General features: G+C 38.3%; 1 protein-coding gene and 3 long non-coding RNA genes across 5 annotated transcripts in view; 2 read left to right on the top strand and 2 right to left on the bottom strand.

The window, feature by feature from the left end:
• LOC124264491 overlaps positions 1-13,114 on the bottom strand; it is a 239,662-nt gene that overhangs the window by 172,322 nt on the left and 54,226 nt on the right. The window lies entirely within an intron of this gene.
• LOC124264499 overlaps positions 1-13,114 on the top strand; it is a 125,623-nt gene that overhangs the window by 91,147 nt on the left and 21,362 nt on the right. The gene's annotated exons all lie outside the window — the stretch shown is intronic.
• On the top strand, positions 1,110-12,720 carry LOC124264496. The gene is made up of 3 exons (XR_006895149.1): positions 1,110-1,217; positions 2,200-2,204; positions 12,709-12,720. It is a non-coding gene; the product is annotated as an uncharacterized LOC124264496 (long non-coding RNA).
• The window catches only part of LOC124264500, a 33,036-nt gene continuing 24,983 nt past the window's right edge, over positions 5,062-13,114 (bottom strand). The window contains exon 3 of the long non-coding RNA XR_006895153.1: positions 5,062-5,087. This is a non-coding gene — a long non-coding RNA (uncharacterized LOC124264500). The remainder of the gene's footprint in view (positions 5,088-13,114) is intronic.

The following is a 13,114-nucleotide window of genomic DNA, read 5'->3' as shown; positions in this document are numbered from 1 at the left end:
ATTGGACATCAACGAATTTTATTTGCTTAGTTGAATGTTGATGTCAGTCATTAGAGTACCTGGTCCAGCGGGAATTTTGTGAGTGGATCTCACCATGGTCCTTAGGGGCGACTAGTAAGGTGCAGTGACTTGTGTTAAAACAGTTGTTGTTATTCGAATCCTTAATGAACAACGACGGGCGTGTTACGACGTAAATTGTAATAACGCGGTAAAATGTAATAAACTGCGGCAAATTGTAATAACACCGCGGTAAATTGTAATACCACGGTAAATTGTAATAAAAAACGCGGTAAATTGTAAAAACTGAGCCGCGGTAAATTGTAATAAAAACTGCGGCAAATTGTAATAACTTAAACTGCGGCAAATTGTAATAACCCCTGCGGTTACAATTTACCGCGGTATTACAATTTACCGCGGTGTTATTACAATTTGCCGCAGTTTATTACATTTTACCGCGTTATTACAATTTACGTCGTAACAGGGCGTCTTGGGTGGGGACAGTTTCTCATCCTCCATGTCCCCCCTGAAAGCCCCACTTGGATTAGTTAATGTGGTGGTAGGTCTGAACGTTCTCTGTCAAGACTGTACAGGCTCCACTTTTGGCAGTGTAGACCCCATGACATTCTCCTCATGTTGTGGTACACGGAAGTTAAAAGGTGTGAACGATGGACTGCTAAAATGTAGTTGATAGTAAAGTGACGTTTGTATTACTTAATCGTATGTGGAACTATGACAATATGTGAGCATAAGGACAGAAATCTTTAAGAGAAACGTTGATATCCAGATTTCCTGAAATGGCACAATTCTCGTTTCGTCTTCTTTGAGAGTCCTTGCAAACAGATTCCACCTGACGTTCCGCCTGGAAACAATGATGTACAATAAAAAAGAGACTTTTTTAATGTCCATCTTTTGAAGTTACATTTTTACATCCATTCTGAACATTCATAAGTTAAGTGTGCCGCAGACTTTATGGCTATTGTTGTAAATGTCTCAGCGACACATACATAAATACACAGATATACATACACATATTGATACATACATACACATATATATCTGCATACGCATATATATATATATATATATATATATATATATATATATATATATATATATATATATATATATAAAGAAAGTGATGAGAATACGGAGCGTACAGTAGTACATATATAAGAAGAAGTATCTGAAATAATCACATGATACGGATCTTCTCCAACGTGTTTTGAAGATAGGAGTGAAACATGTTGGAGAAGATCAGTGTCGTGTGTACATGCATACATACATGCATACATACATATACTACATACATGCATACACACATACACACACACATACATGCATACATACATACATACATACATACATGCACACATACATACATACACCCATACATACACATATACAATACATATACACATTCATATACATACACATATACACCCATATACACATATACACCCATATACACATACATATATGTATATATAGTTTTATAATGTATTCATTTTTCAGGAATCAGTGTAGACGATTTCTAAACAGTAAATGGAAAGAAGACCAGAAAGCATGAAAGTTACAATTTGAATATGCAATAAACTTTGAGGTTTCATAATATCTTACTATGTTTGGGGGAAAGGTTAAAAAGCTTGGTTTAGTCATTTTCCTATTAAATTTGTAAAGGAGAGATTTTGTTATCATGATAACAACATTCAAAGGATTATTATGTTTACCCTTTAAGCCAAATATATGCTCTTCATTGAAGGTGATTCTGCTTTCTGACAAAAAAAGAGACTTGAACCAAAAACCAATCCTTGTCTCCTATCGGGCAACAATGACGCCAGTCACACTGAGAATACCGTCTATTGCCTCTTGCTGCTATGGCGGCAATATTAACTCACTCACTCACTCACATAGAACGTCTGCATGGATAGCTGAAAGTCCATGGTTTGATCTCAGGAAGCCTAATACCATTAGACGTTTAACTCAGCATTAAGGGGGAAAAGCAAATCCTGGTCCGCTGAGAGTCAGTATGCAATTCTTTCAAGGACATTTAGAAGTTGAGGTAACGGAGAATGATAATTTTATGGATATGCAACTTCTTTCTTTTGGGAAAGGCGACGTTTGGACTTAGATTCTAATGTCAATCAAGTGATGTCAATAACATTAGCATCTACGGCGAAACGTCGCCTTTCACAGAATAAGAAGTTGTATATCCATGAAATGATCCTCGTTCTTATTAGTCAGTATACAGTTTCTGAGTAGGATACTAGTATTCATGTTAAAACTGCTGCATACTAGTTCAGTGGTTCAACTCTATAAAGACGACATTAGTAACGACTAATACGCCCTCACAAGCGTGTAACAAATCTAGCAGACTTCCTGACTGATTGCCTCTCCCAGTAGGCCGGTATCGTAGCTCTTGGTCAAAGGGCCCCGTTTCAAAAAGCTATCGTAGCGCTACGACTGTCGTAAGTCAATGTTATAGTAAAATAGGTATGGCAGTCGTAGCTACGATAGCTTTGTGAAACGTGGCCCTGGAATGCCGAGTGTAGCGGCCGCCATGATACAGCTCACAATGGCTGATCCTCCACTTTGGCTGGAGAGTGAGTTTGGTTTCACTCCGTCGTCAACGGTATTTCAGTTATATAACGGCTTCTCAGCTTGCTGTGGAAAAAGTCCGAAGTGATGAAGGTGTTAGATATTTACAACTATGGTGAAACCCACGTGTACCATTTGTTGCATATTAAGCCAACTCAGAAACATAATCAGGGATTCGAACCCACGGCCATAAGTTTCTTGTAGGACACTGGACACTGGCGAATTCTAGCGCCACAGACCACTGGGCTATCCGTGCCTACCTACCATGATGATATGTCATTTCCAAATTCGTTATAAGTTGATTTATTCTATTTGACGAGAGAAACTTATATTTCGATAGAAACAAGCATATCCACTTCAAGATACGAGGTTAGGTCTGGGTCTTGAGCAGTGTAGGCTCACTATCTGGGTTGATGCAGCCATCGTGTGCCATGTGCTTAGATAGATGCAAAGGATGTCAATCACTGGATTATCTGCGGCGTAAAATAACCAAGAAACTCACATAGAAATGTTTTAATCTTATAGTAATCAATGGATAAAATTATTCTCATAAGTCCTCATAGAATGTGTGTCACGGCTTGATAAGTTTTGACTTTTCAAGCGCGACTTGTCCTGGAGACCTACAACAAAATGTACGATATAAACATATGGCATTAACTACAACAAGAGAAGGGATATTGGTGGACAGATAATCAGGCAATTTTTAGTCAAAGACATGAAACATCCGAAAAAATGAATGTAACTTAAAATAATACCATATAAGAAAGAAATTGTCTATATGCCTGTGACGTTATCTTCATGGTAATATCAGCGCTATTTTCGGTTACCAAATGTACCTAGACATTTCACATGTGCACAGTATGCTCTGAATATTTGCTAACAAGTTAAAACTAGAAACTGCCCGTTATGCCAATATGAATAGGAATTACACATTTTGCAATTTTTGTGAACTATCTGAGCTAATTCATGGTTTTGGGGATGAGTATCATTTGTTATTATTATATGTCATTATTGTCCAACAGTTATATAATTAAATATATTGCTCTGGAATGCTAAAGCCCTTAATGAAGCAAGTCTAGATTTCCTGAGGTTCAGGAATCTCTGGTCTCCCTGGGACTTCTTTTCAATTTATATGGGTTTGTTTGTTACTATCAAAATTATATATATATTCAGAGAGGCTAGGCTTTCGTAGATAAGCCGGTGTAGCACTGACGATAAAAAGACAGACGCAAAACTCGGTTAGAGGTAAGTGACAAAGGGCGACAGACGTTGGAGTAAGAGTTTGAAGTAGAAGTTGACAGAATTGAAAGTAATCCATCCTCTTTCATTACTCCACACACAAACACACTTCACTCATGAGGACCCTGAATATATGAATATTTAATCTGAAAAAACAAATCGTAAGTATCCAGGACACACACAGTGACGGATATTTGGATATTAAAGAATTTTCAAAATGTGGAAAAAAACTTTGTAATTATTCAGGACACACATAATGACCACAGTTTAAGCATGAATGGTTCTAATTGTCCATCGAACTTAATGTTAATAACATTATTGAAAAATGTTGAAGTGGAGCCGTTCGTGTCTCAGATCCCATTATATATTTATATATTTCTTCGCTCATGCAGTTGGAATGACACATGAAATCATACTCAAAATATATTTCTTGTATGTTTCTCGTAGAGACTCTTGTTCATCTATGTGTATTAAATATGTTTGGCACACGCCCTCTTCTACATATGAAACCAATATATATATATGTCATATTTCTGACACCCAGCAACAGTTAATGTGTCGTTATCTAACTAGATTCTAATTCCAATAAAGCGATAAATCCTCAGATTCCACAATTTTACACTGAAAACAACGTATGTATATCTCCTGCTTAATGTTTTTCTTTTCCAAAAATCAGAATATCGTAGCCTGGTAGCCTCCTGGTAGCCTCCTGTGGTAATATCGTAGTAAAAACATACAGAGCGAATCTGTTGGTAGAGCGGACAAAGTAACTGTTGTAAGAACAAGCTGTTCCCTCTTTGTAATCACTGCCAGGGATGTCCATCCAGTCCAGTGTAACAGGGGTCATGCCACTCCTAAATACTTCAATATCTGTGACGTGTTGTTTAGTCAGTATGTTTATACATTCTGCATGATAAACATGTGCATTGTTATTAAAATACTCAACTGGAGTTACAACAACAAACCCATGGTAGTGTATTAGTGCGCCGACTCTACACAAGGTTGCAATGACGGGTCTTGTGGTATTAAAATACAGTGTCTCGTTATACACGAGGTTTTGACTATACACTGGATTGTCACCAAGAGAGAATGTAGATCCATTGTTCAACATAATTTCAGCGTCGAACTGGTAACTAACAATTTGCAGCTGGTATGCAGGGCCCCTTGCAGAGGATAAATCCTGTGTAGACAGAACAAACTCAGTCCCGTGATGACGTACAGGTAATATAGTTGTGCAACGGCTCTGACATAATCTCCTTGCATTGCCCCACTGAACACAGCTACAGCACGTGTTGTGTTGATAACAGTTCCAGTCAGGTCACAGGCACTCTTCAACGTGAAGGTCTGATACTCCCCTAGACTCACGTGAATCGTGTCTCCGTCGTTGTATGTCATGTTGTCATAGGTGACGTTCCCCTCCAGCATCAGCGTTATGTCCACGTCCGTCTTCTGGTTGTAGTTAGCAATCACTAACACCACGTGATCCGTGTAACCCAGACAGGTGGACACTACATACCTGGAGCCGAGGGCCGAGATCGGGAGGGGAGTAAAGACGACAAAGTAATGGTATATGTAAACGCTGATGTCCTTACCGAAGACGTGGATGACACCAGTTTTGGTTTCCACACCCGTAGTTAACGTTACCGCCCCGACTAAGGCAGTATAATTTCTGTTGTATGGCGCTACAGTCCTTTGACGTTATATCCCAGCTGTGGAAGATCAACCAGGAAGAATCCCCAGTTTCCCCTGCTACTGCATCAACTGCATTCATGTGTGCCAGCAGATAGCTCACACCTGGGAGAAATTGACATGGTTTGTTAGAAGGTGCTTAGAATGGATAACAACGGTGCAAACATGCTTCTTACGACTGACATTGTCAGTACATCACTCGCCAAAGCATTTTGTGTGTCACATTATTTTGATGTGTATACAAACTAGGGCTCCGTACCTCAAAGCGACCGTAGCGCTACGACTGTCGTAAGTCTATGTTAAAATATGGGGATTACGATCATCTTAGGGTTACGACAGCTTTGAGGAACAGGTATGTGCTAACATGATTGCTTTCTAAAAGACTTCAATTATTGATTGTCAAACGACGATAATTACTCCACCACATACATATATAAAACATACATAGACGAATTCGATACGCTATGAGGCATTCCTAAATGTGATTGGTTTATCTGGTGTTTTCTTCTTTGATTGCAGGTTATGTTATATACTGGACAAAAATAGTTAGGGATATATGTAAATTTTGAAATTATGAATAATGATCTATTTATTCAAAAACACATTAATAACATATCAATTATAAAAACACAAATATCCCTAACCTATTTTGTCCAGTATAATTTGTGCGACCTGGAAGACCGGTTTTGATTAGAAATGTACCAATGGCTTTGAAAGTCTGAGTGTTATTTAATGGGTCGAGGGGCGTTTGTAGTGTTAGGTGGGTGTTAGTGTCCAGTAAACTCAGGAACACTTTTCTGTGTAGTATGTTCTGTGTTGGAGAACACTGTTGTAGGCACTGACAATGGAAGGATGTTGTTAAATCCAGAGTCTGTGATCCTTTTGAGAGTTTGTGTAAACCAAGCAGACTCTGGGAACTAGCTTTGGTAAATAAGCATACACTTGACAAAATCTCTCATATTATTCATGTTGGTTGTAAAAGGATTGAATCCCGAGATTGTATATGTGGAATACTGTTTCCTAGTTGACATTGTTGCTGCCTTTATTGAACAAAACGGTGTGACTATACTTTTGGTGCGTTAGCAATTGGTCAGGCAGTTTTGTGAAGTGATATTGTTGAAATATTTATTTGTAAGAGTTGATTTGAATCTATTTTATCACGGTATTGACGTATTTATTTTATTCTAAGATACACAAACATACATCACGTGAGCTCGAGCAACTGTTAGCCAAATAAGGATATTGAAATACAACTGTATGAATAACCTATGTATACACCGTGTCATTGCTTTTCCTGGCAAGTGTTCAACGTTTACCACTTTGGTGAAAGCAACGAGCATGGGTCTGGTTCTGACACACCTAGAAACAAAATCGGGGTTAATCAGGATCACTGGTTCCTGGTGGACCAAGGTACACAACTCTGTTCAGTGAATTCCTGTTGCTTACATGGCAGTGCCACAGGTGTCGCAGAGGGAACATGGTGTTTCGATATTGAATGATTTGTCATCAAATTGTTTCCACAACTTTAATTATTATTATAGGATATTTTGAAGCGCACATATCCATGTATCAAGTACATGCTCATAGGCGCTGACATTTTCCCCCTCGATCACTGGATGTCAATCTCAACGGCACGTCGTACTATCAATCTCAACTTTCATGTTGAAAATTAACAGAAGGACAGTAACTGTTTTGAGAATTTGTATGTATGGTAGCAAATAAGAATATTCAAATATAAAAATATTGTAAACAGCGCACTGGATGTGTATTGAGAGTGCTGGACACCACGTTGTTAAGTATAACTTGTGAAAACAGGGTATACACCACCCATAGAAACAACATCCATCCTCGATCAGACAGGGTATTATGTGTCTATCCTACCCTGATAAATCCTCGAAACCATCATCTACAACTGCTGCGTTTCAGAAGTGACGTCATCATCTCCATATCAGTAACTTCACACAAAATTTCCAAACCGAACACTTGTTTTGGCGTCGAGTTATATAACCCATGTAAAGATGAAGCTTTGTAATGAGTCGAGCTTCTTTATTGTAATAGAATGGATGCATGACACGCTGGATGGCTAACGCAGCAAATCTCCACATCCACAAGGAATATTTGCCAAAAACAGTCAGTTGTACGATTTCGACTTCATGTGAGCGTGTGCTATTTATCAATCCCTATCAAATGTTGATGACACCAAATGTTCCCGAAAAGGTGAGCGTATCCTGCTCAAACAGCGCACTTGTCATAAACACATGCAAAGGCTAATCAATTGTTCACCCAGAACTAATTGGTAAGTATAGTACAAGTCAAAATAGGAAATCACACGGGACATCTTTATTGTCACTGGTGAGTCACATCACGAACATTTCTCCACGTGTCTACCTTAAAACGTTTAGAAGGCTTTATTCAGGCCTTGCCAGATGTAAGAGTAATATTTGCCCATTCATTGTCCACTACCGCCGACAGGAACAATGCATGTATAAATTGTACTGTACAGTCACATTGTGTATCAATGTAACGAGTCCTTTATAGGTACAGTGTTATCACTATTGGCCTCTTCCAGTAAACAGTTGAACTGAGACCAATAGGCATATATGAAACACGTGATCAGCAAGTTTCCTCTACTTTACATGGCAGCATAGTTTGGCATTATTTAATCTTTCCTCATAGTGTGAATCACAATCCTAATCTGACCCTGTCTCGTTCCACAAAACGTCCTTTGCTCGACGATTGCTGCAAGCCTGTATTGGTTGGTTGGTTGGTTGGTTGGCTGGTTGGTTGCTTATAGCCACACTCGACAATACTCAAGTTGTATGACGATGGTCTGTGAATAGTCGAGTCTGGACCAGACAGTCCCGTGATCAACAGCATGAGCATGGATCTACGCAATAGGGATACGATGACATGTGTCAACCAATTCAGCGAGCCTGACCACCCGATCCCGTTAGATTAACGACAAGAATGTGTAACTGAAGATCAGTTCTAACCCGGATCTTCACGGGTTACAAATTTGCATTTGGGAATGACGCTAAGATTGTCGTAGCGCTAAGATTGTTTTACGAAAACGGGCACTTTGTGACTATATGTTATAAAAAACAACACTTTGCTTGTCTCGAACTACGGATATGTCTAGTTACGATTTTAACACGTGCTGGTGAAGTAGCGTAAACAAGCTTGGCAGACCAGTGACATGTGAATAGCACTATACCCGGGGCTTTGAGGTAAACTTGTGACGTCGGAAAGAGAATCAGTAACATTACTATCTGCTGATAAGTGTTTTTGTCAACATGATACAAACACAATTTGATATTTCTTCAGTCATGAAAAACATGATTTTTCCTCTAGAAGTGCTATCTTTAGAAACGAGGATAACATGTTATCATTGCTATTATCCGTGATCTCATGATAACACGTGACATTTAACGTTTCGGCAGAAGCGAGTTATGAAAACTAAATGCAGAGTTACGGCAAAAGTTCTAGAACATGAGTGTAAATAATCATAACGATTCGTTTTGAAAGTATTATTATTATTTGTATTTAGCTAGTGGCGACTTTAGTCCTTACACATATAGATGTTATATTCAAGTGAGATTTATCAACCACACTTCTTGTTTGGAACGATGACGTTTATGGCGAGAGTCAAGGAGGAAATCGACCTCAGTTATTGAACTTTTCTTCCTTGATCATTTCAAAAGCATATCTGGCTTTAGTGTTTCAGCTATTGTTTCTCACTAAAAGAAGCAAGCTGTTGCTGTAAAAAGTAACAAAGTTCCAGTTTCAAATCCTTAGTTTTAGGCTGTTCAATCTTGCCATTTATGGTAAAACTCGACAAAAAAGATCTTGGTCGACTAAATATACATGACTTGAGGTGAAATCTTTTTCTGGTACCATATTATGTGAATATCATTGAAATTTGAGAACACTCCTTTGACGTAATGACCGTGTTATGTTCCAGTACGCACGTCTTCTGGTTGTCATACAATAGGTTAAGTTTCACAATGAAATATTCGATATGAAACAAGTGAAATGTAATATTCGTCAGGCCTGTTACATTAAGTTGTAAAGGGTCAATGTGACGTTTGTTGGAGGCAATTATATACAAAGTAAAACTATTTTTTGACTGTCAGACTCCTTGAACAGATAATATGTGCAAGACGTACATGTTATTTGAACAAACACGAGGGTAGCATCGTGGTTAAAGTGTTCGCTTGTCATACCAAAAGACTGGGTTTGATTTGCTACATGGATACACTATGTAATCCTGAAGCGCTTTTCTGGTGTTGCTTCTTTGAGAGAGATTTTTAGTTGGAGAGTCCGATAAGTTCAACGGCAATGGATGAACCACTTCTTTATTCGGGTGATGCGACGTTTCTATACAGATTCTTGTATCGTTGTCAAGTAGGTGATCCAAGAATTTGAATCGAAACGTCACCTGCTTGACGATACAAGAATCTGTATCGAAACGTTGCATTACCTGAATAAAGACGTTGTTCATCCAAAAGGTTTGTCCTTATCTTTCTGGTGTTCACTAGTGATTTTTGTGATATTTTCTGAATGTGGAGTGAGACAATATACACTGGGTTGAAAGCTTGCAGATAATTAAAATACAATAAGAACTCTTAGACACACCGGACATTTGTGAGATAGAAATGACAGGGTGTTAATTAGTCTATAGGTGAAGATGTAGTGCAGCATTTGTTCACAATAATTTTTTAGTCACGATATGGCTGAAATACTGCCGATGTGACTTTAAATTTTAACTCATTCACTCACTTGTTCACAATGGGGAATACATATTATTAGTGAGTGAGTGAGCACGGCCGAAAGCTATCAAATACGCAGTACCTTACTAAGAAAGTGTAATCCAAATATAACATATGTTACATTTGACCACTTTCTAAAATGGTATTGTGTACTTTTTCATAGCTTTCGGCCGTGGGAGACGTGTCAATTAACACTTATCAGAGGGGGTACACAAAGTCCGCAGTCTAGACTACCAGTTGTACGACTTCCATTTTTGTGGAAGCCGCGGTGGCTGAGCGTCTAGGCGTCTGACTTTGTGTGCTGGCGATTAGGTGCCTGAGGTGACTCTGAGGGTGTTGGTTCGAATCCAGGATGGGACAAAAAGTACTAGAATCTGTACATTACTAAGAAAAGGTAATCCCAAATATAACATATGTTAAATTTGACCACTTTCTAAAATGGCATTGTGTATTTCATGTTAAACTGTGGCAAACTTTTTTAGTGGGCTGGCACTATAAAACTGACATTTGTCCTGGACTAAGATGCTCACGCATATACACACACGTAAAATACTCTTTAAGATGACGCAACCGCTATTTACTTTCTGTCTAACAGCCACTGAACCACATTATTTGTCGTTCCTCTCAGCTCTGTCTTCAAAGCAAAATGACGAAATGAAACTAGTCTAGATTTTCGTCAGCTTCATTTGGGCTCCCTTCCAACTGAAATGGAGTGATTTGTTTGATCCGGGTTTGAGTCTTGAGCAATCCACCCTTTCCAATTTGATTGATGCATGTCATCCACGATGCTCATGACATCAATTGACGGCTGTCTGTTCGTCACTTCAGTGTGGCGTTAAACAATAAACAAACACACACATTCATAGACATGCTTCATGATATAAACTTTGAGCAAACAATCAACATCAATTGTTAAAAACTCCTATTCTTTGGACGTTGTGTTTTACTGCGTCAGGTCCACATCGAATGTATATCACAGCTTTGAAAGTTTCAATTTTCAAGCGCCTGTGTCTCGGAGAACCTACAACATAAACAAAATGTACATTATAAACACATAGCATAAACTACAATTAGAAAAGGGAATATTGATAAACAGATAATTGGGACATGTTTATGCAACGAAATAAACATATTAAAAGCTTTAGTATAATTATAAATCATTACCTAACAAAAAGGAACAGTTAAATATATCTAACTATTCAAAATTTTCTCAAAGCTGTTCTGGATTGCTATATATACTTACAGATATGTGACATCGGGACTTAGAGAGGAACTCACTATGCGCAGAATATTTACTTACAAGTAGGAAACAGAAACTAGTCGCTATGCTAATATGAATGGAAATGGTAAATATTGTGACTTTTGTACTCTGGGAACCCGTCAGTCTGAACCCCACCAAACTGAAACAACGTCAGTCAGGTACCCATCAATCTCAACACATGACAGTCAGACCAACGTCAGTCAGATTCCCTGTGAGGTCGTACCGTAGTATTCTAAACCTACGACAGTTCGATCACGTCAATCCGTAACATCCTGACAATCCAAACTGTCGTCATTCGGGGTGTCGCAAATCTTAATCTCCTTTCAGCCCCTACCCCTCAGTCTGAATCCCAGTCATTCCAGACCGGGATAATCTGTACCCCATCAGTCTGAACCTCTGCCAGTCCGGACACTGATAATCTGTACCCTCATCAGTCTGAACACTGCGTAATGTGTACCATACATATGTAAGATGTAGAATAAGTGTAATAAATCATATTACCTTAGTTTGCAGCAACACCTGTTCATATATATGACAAGAGGATTGTGAAGATAAATGATGTTAATTAGAACTAATATATAAAAAAATCTGATAATTATTAATATAAGTGTTTAAAAAGTTTAGCTATAAAACTGCTAAAACCTGATAACAGCATTCAACTACTAACGCAGATGGTAAAATATAGCACAGCTATATAAGAGCACGCGATACGGTTGGGATATTTGTTGAACATGCATAATCAACATTTATAAGTGATAATTAAAGTGAGAGCATAAAGGACGAAGCAGAGAGATCCACGGGTGAGAATGGAAGTGAAATGAAGCCAGTATGTCGTGTCTACAATCTAATGACATGGCACCATGGCCGTTATATAAATGTGTGCAATGTTCTCGCGTATCTGGGTGGGTTTTCTTTTATAAAAATCTAACATGTTTGCAAAAATACTGGTAACTAATCCAACCTTGTGGTCGCGCGCCACACCGAAGATCCGAATCGAGTGATATTTCTATATGCGGTGATACATAATGATCGCCCCAGTTTGCTAAGGATGACAAAAAATTCACAACTTTACTGAAACGTAGAGTTATAATTTAAAATTGTATCCATTTAAAAATGGATAAATAATAGTATGGTAATACCTCTTTAGGTAAACAGTCACTTTAATCTAACCTTATGCACCTCATACATGAGTAACCATAAACATTATTTTCATGGCGCCATTCAATCATTTTGCATATCATGGAACGAGTCATTGACAAGTACACAAAACCTGTCAATAGCAGGTATGGGTTCCTCAAGATCCAATGACATACTGAAACCTAGGATCCATGCTTACAATAAGCTTAGATATTTAAAACAGATTTGACGCCACATCATAGTTTTCTGTTGAATCCATGATTTGATCCTTACCAAAGTGTGAATAGTATCCATGTACTTGCTTGCTATACGTTGACTTGTTTTTCTATAGTCCTATAAAGTGTTGAAAATGTAAAGCGTACAGAGGCCGCGAAATCCTTAAGAGGTATAGCGTACATACGCTTGTGAAATATTGACGATAAAA

The sequence above is a fragment of the Haliotis rubra genome, unplaced genomic scaffold, assembly GCF_003918875.1.
Source record: "Haliotis rubra isolate DU_JTF1 unplaced genomic scaffold, ASM391887v1 Scf928, whole genome shotgun sequence".
NCBI classification, from domain to species: Eukaryota; Metazoa; Mollusca; class Gastropoda; order Lepetellida; family Haliotidae; genus Haliotis; species Haliotis rubra.
This window is presented reverse-complemented; position numbering and strand designations above follow the sequence as displayed.